The sequence below is a fragment of the Drosophila tropicalis genome, unplaced genomic scaffold, assembly GCF_018151085.1.
Source record: "Drosophila tropicalis isolate 14030-0801.00 unplaced genomic scaffold, ASM1815108v1 contig_108, whole genome shotgun sequence".
NCBI lineage: Eukaryota > Metazoa > Arthropoda > Insecta > Diptera > Drosophilidae > Drosophila > Drosophila tropicalis.
The window spans coordinates 546,786-553,252 of NW_027172444.1; positions in this window are offsets into that span (position 1 = coordinate 546,786).

Consider the following 6,467-nt stretch of genomic DNA (forward strand, 5'->3'; position numbering starts at 1 on the left):
ATTATTTATGTCCGAAAACAGCCTCTCAACGTTTGCACTAATGTGAGGTAGTGTTAATAAATTTTGTGCAAATTCAGCCAATAATGGGAACATTTGTGAATTATCGCCTTTTTTTATCTTTGATATATGGTGCCAAAATTCAATTACTGAAATATCGTCTTCCTTGTTAAAGGGCAGTTTTGTGTTTCTTAAAAACCTCCATTCCCGGTCCAGTTCGGTGATGCTGCTTGAGGAAAGCCCTATAAAAAAAAAAAAAAAAAATAATAATTAAAAAATAAAAGAAAACTTTTAACATTATACCTGGAAAGGATAGCGCGACATGTGCAATAGAAGGCATGTTTTGATTGAATAATGCATTAAGTACCGTGTCGGGGCTTAGAAACTTTAAATTCTTAAGCTTTTGCCTTTGTTCATCCTCGAATGGAAATCGTCTTTTTATTTGATTTAATCCTTCAATATAAAAAGTTAACTTGATTTTCTGAAGTTAGTTATATCGTCAGGATCTATATTTTCGCCTTTCGTTTTGATCAATGCAGTAGCGTTGCCTCCCAAATAAATATTTTCTAGCGCCAATTGAACCTTTCCATCTTCATAGTCCATTTTTAGTATGATTTCCTCGTCCATATTATGTATAAATTCCGGTTTTATAAAACATTCTAAAATTGTTATATATGTTGAATAGACTTTTTCATAAAGTAAGTGAAGCTTGGGACTTTCTGACTGCATTTCCAAGTTCAAGTCACTAAAAATAGGCAGTACAAAACTTAGGAATTCTAGATATAATTCTGTTGTTGGTTGAAGACTCATATCCAGAAGCGATTCAGCTGAGCGTATCTTGTCATTTAAAACGGCGCATTGAAAAAATAGTTTTAAAGCAGGTAACTGCTCCAAAAATCTTTGTACAACTTGTAGTAAGGACAGCCACCGTGTTTGTGCAGGATGCAAGAGCTTATGCGGTTTGACATTCACGAAACATTGGAATTCCTTATAATCTGCTATGCGTTTTGGGCTATTTTGAATATATGTATAAACATCCCGAGCAAAGTCTTCTACACTGCGGGGTAATTTTTTACACGCATATGAAGCGCATAGGTGAAATGAATGGCATATACACTTCATAAGAAACATATTTGGCACGTCTTGTTTAAGCAATTTGCTCAACGAATGGTGCTGTCCAAACATAGAATTAGTTCCATCTGCAGCGAATCCAATCATGTTTTCCTTGTAAGGTATGTTCCTTTCCTCGAAATATTTTTTGGTAATATTATGTAAAGTAGTGGCAGTGGTATCAGTCACACTGATCAAACCAAAAAAGCTATCTTGGACCTTAAAATTAACTGCAGTTCTTGCAATCATAGCGAAATGTTTTGTTGTTGATCTGTCGGTGCTTTCATCCACAATAAGTGAAAATTTATTTTTTTGTAGCCGCTCTACAACTTGGTCTTCGGAAACTTTTCCAGTAATATGCGTTATTATAGCATGAGCTTTGATCCGTCCAAACGTCAATTCTGAAGCAATTTTGGAATCGCTGGCAACAGTTTGAATTAGATGTTTTAAATCATCGGCCAAAGTAAAGGGAAGATTATTTTTGGCCAAAAATAAAGCCATTTGTATTTCTCCGCCTTTAACTTTATCTTGAAAAATTTTGTTTGCCGTTTCTGGCAACATTGATGTTAATGTTGGTTGATGTACACCTGCAAATCCAATGAAACTTATCACAACCTGAATAAATGTTAAGAAGTTAACACGCAACCTACATTCAGTTAAAATAATTTAGAGAGGTTAGGGGACATCACATAAGTACATACATGTAAACTTTGAAAAAACAGTTATGACATCACAAACACAATACACAACAAATAATGCATGCAATACATACTTTTGATATTGTTCTTATGTTTAGAACAAAGTAAGTGGTTGTCCAAAACCCTCTTACCGGTACCGCACTTTAAATCAACATTGCAAACCTTACAATGGAAGAAGAAGCACCCTTTCCCGCTTTTTTGAATCCAAGCGGCATATTTGTCAATTTTTTCCCACGAAAGCGAATATTTTGCTTCGTATAACTTTCTTTTTTTGTTAAAAGGTGCGTTTCGCTTTTTCTCTTCGCTGTCACTGCTTGAAGAGACTTCCATGATAATTTAATTAAAAATTTACGCGAAAATCGTCACCAATATAAAGTTTTTGTAAATTTCGGCAAGTAGTGTTGCATAAATTTAAAAAACACCATTTTGGTGATGTCTGACTTTGGAAATTCAAATACTGATAAGTATCAGTGTTAATTTATCGAAAATCTCAAGCACAGCTGGTAAAGACGTTACCATATTTTATGCTTATGCGAGCCGTTCAAATTAAACTTAATCAATAAATAAATTTTTTCGAAATTCCAAATTAAAAATATAAAATATGTAATATTTTGCAATTTCTATACAAAAATACATGAATTTTGAGGACGTTTACAAGTTTTACAAGATAAAGGCCTGAAATACATGTATTCATGTAAAAATACATGCATCTGGCAGCACTGGTGCCGGGCCCTGCCATAGAGCGCGCTCGCATCATCCACCGGTACCCGCGCTCAATCTGCACACGCATAGTGAAGGTGTGCTGTGCCTGTATTGCTGGATTCCAGATATTCATGCATAATTTCTCTCAATTTAACGTATCGGCCCATGCCCTACTGTAGGGCCCGGCACAAAGAGAGCACAAATAAAATGTAGTTGTATGTGTGCACTTGCTTGTGTACGTAAGTTGCTTTACACTGCGCAAAATGAGAATTGAGAAAATTAGTAGAGCAGATAATCTAATGCAAGAGAAAGATAGAGAAAAACAAAACAGCGATCAATTTTTTCATATGTGTTCTTTCGTCAAAGCGACATACACAGATCTGCTTGCGTTGAAATGCTGAGGGAAACTAAATCCACATCCACCCTCCTGAACTTGAAATTTTTGTGTGAGTACTTCGGCACCCGTTCGGTTACACGCATACGAGGTGCCGAACGTGTTCGTCCCCCGGGGTATATGAGTGCCGGGCTCTGCCCTACTGTGATTGGAGCACAGCAGCCCTCTCTCTTGCGTGTATGCTCTCCAGCCGTTTGGTTCTTTCGCTCTCTGCCTCCCACGCATCTTCCCGCTGTGACGAAATTCGCTGTTGGTCGTATGTGGTCCGATCGAACACGTTGTGTCGTATCGTAATGTTGCGTGTTTTAATTGCAGCAACATGCGTTGCTTCTTGTTAATTACTTGTGTGGGACATTATTGTTACAATTATGTTCCTCACAATATGTGTGAGTAGAATTCTAACGGTTAAGAGTTTTAATAATAATTTTAAGTAATTTGTTTTGAGTGACTTGAAGTTTTTTAACATGACAGTTCGCGATATCAGCCCAGCCCGGTGCTCCGTAGAATAGTACAGTTTGAAATATTGATCCGAATAGATACATTTTATTCACTAAGCTCAGTTTGGAGTTTCTACTTATGAAAGGGTAAAGAGAGCGAGTTAGGAGATTCATTTTGTGCCTGACTTGACGGGCATGTTCATTAAAGGTTAATTTCTTGTCTAAGATATGTAACTCCAAAGTACTTAACATGTTGTTCCCATTTTACATCCACTTGGTTTAAACTGATATAAGTTCCTGGTAGGTAGATTGCTTTGCATTTTCTTGTGAAGAATATTGCCTGAGTTTTTTCGCTATTTACATAAAATGAGACAAGTGTATCAAATGGTTGGCTAAGGTTTGTTGTAATTTCGGAACCCAGGCTACCAGAAGATAATGTAGCAGTGTCATCCGCAAAGATTGATGCAGTGTAGCCGATTGGAATCGGAATGTCTGAAGTGAATAAGTTACATAGGATCGGTGAGAGGCAAGAGCCTTGTGGACATCCAGCAACCATATCAATTTCCTGAGACATAGCCTTGCCTATGTGCACTTTAAAGGAAGGATCTTTTAAAAAACTTTGAATTATCTTTATTAACTGGAGGAGTTGAAATCGCATTTAGCTTGAAGCAGTGGACTTGGCTCTTTGAAAGTTTAATCTGACAATATTATTGATTCTAACAAGGGGCTGAATCGTATTGTGTTCCTGATGGAAACCAAATTGCACTGGAGGTAATGTTTTATTGTCCTCAATAAATAAATTCAATTTGCTCTTGATAACTTTTTCTAGGACTTTACTTGTTGACGACAACAGACTAATTGGACTTCAGGAAGAAGGGTGTTCAGCAGGTTTGTTGCTGTTTTTGATGGCGATAACACTTTTTGACGCGCCGATTTCGAGCTGGGATTAAAACCAGAACAGCTGCTAAACAGCTCCAATTTTCGCATAGAAGAAAGCATTTCCGAACATTCCATTTCTGGAGAGCCTAGAGAATGGGACATCTTTGTGAAATTATTCGGGGAATTTATTGAAAAAAGAGAAGTTCTAAATCTTAATCTTAAATTTAATTATTTAATGTCCGCATTAGAGAAAAAGTCGAGAAGCGTGGTTGATCCTCTATTATCGCGTTCAGCTGACAATTGCTGCTTGGGAATTGTTAACCAAGCGGTATGAGAATATTCCGACAGTATTTTCCGAATATTTCATCGGATAGTGGATTTATCGACAATCAACAGCTAATCCAAAGATGTGCGAAGGGAGTGATTGACGTAATTAATGATTCAGTGCACTTGATTAAAATTAAAGCAAATTTGTCCGATGAAGCTGACATAATATCTGCACAACTCATACTTAAGGAATTTGTCAGATTAGAAAAGCAAGGCAGGTACATATCTGACGTAATGGAATACTTAGAATAAAGATATTGTTCGCTAAATGTCATTAAAAAGGATGAAAAAAACGTCGGTTTCGGTGTTTAATTATAATTGTCCGATGTGCAAAGACTCCGGGCTCAACCCACTTCAGTGCTATAAGTTTAAAGTGCTCAAACAAAAAGTAAAATTATGTATGGTATGCTTGAAACATTCAAGCAATAAGAGGTGCACTAATGAAATTGCCTGCTCAGTGGGCAGCAAAGGCTACCTGTAGCATGTTCTGAAACATCATATCAATAATATTACAAACATATTGTAGCAGTTTGTTACAATATTTATGTGCGCAACAATCAAGTGCATTTTCCTCTTAAGTAACATGACCACCCATGAGTGCATTGTGCTGGACAATTGCTGTGTCGGCAAATATAACACGCGCGGCCGCTTTGCCGCTTTCCTCACTCTCCCGCGGCGACGGCATTTATACATATGTATATATTTACATACTTTTATGTAAACATTTATACATTTATACATACATATGTTCATACATAAGCCTACCGCTCCTCTGCCGGCGTTACTGGCAGCACAGCTACGCGGTCTTAGCTATAGTTAACAATTGTAACAGAATTAAGAATTATTCAATAAACTGAGCTCAAACTAAAAAGACATATTTGTGTTTCTTTATAATATTTCGAACCCAAATACAAATCTTGAAAGATTCTATCTACATCCCATAGCCTATTTATTTTGGGAAAAAGCAACATAGAGGTGGAGAAACTATCGATTTGTTTTTCGATGTGTCGATGATTTGCATTTTTGTAAAACATCGATTTTCTATAACGACTGTTTAAGAATAAACATCGGGTTCATCTGAAATGGCTTCACCAAATCAGATTGAACAAAGAAATATACAAAACATAAAACAAAAATGAAGCAAGTAAGTCGACTCGTCGACTTGGGTATACCATACACCTGGTGAAACAAATATTTCAAATTTCGAAGACCAAATGTATGTCTATTAAATTGTTTTTACATGTCTTATACTATGTGCTATCTCGCTCACTCTACGAACACACGAGCACTCTAGCGCCGCCACTAGCCAACGGCCAATTCTGGCCATGTGGACCGCTTAGTAAAATACGTTCATACTCATATTTTGCATGTTTCTAGTCCGATTTCAATAAAATTTGATAGTTTGATAGAAATAGATAAGAATAATTAGTCTGCCGAATTTGAATGCTATAGTCAAAAAAATACAGGAGGAAATTGGTTTTTTCTAAATTATGGAGGCGGAAGTGGGCGTGGCAAAATGTGAAAACATCTAAATTCTCCGCGCATACTATGCCAGTATACATACTAAATTTGGTGACTTTAGCTTTGTTTGTTTTTGATAAAATCAGTTTTGTTTAATTTGCGGGGGCGGAAGTGGGCGTGGCAAAATTTTTAAATAGCCAATATCTGCGCGTCTATTAAGCTAGTCTACATACTAAATTTGATGTCGGTAGCTATCATAGTTTTTAAGGAAATCACTTTTATGTGAATTCCGGGGGCGCAAGGGGGCGTGGCAAAAAGTTTAAACAATTAGTTTCTGCGCGCTAACTAACCGAGCATATAAACCAAATTTGATGTCTCTAGCTATTATACTTTTTAAGAAAAACAGTTTTGTGTGATTCCTGGGGGCGTAAGGGGGCGTGGCAAAAAGTTTGAACAATTAAT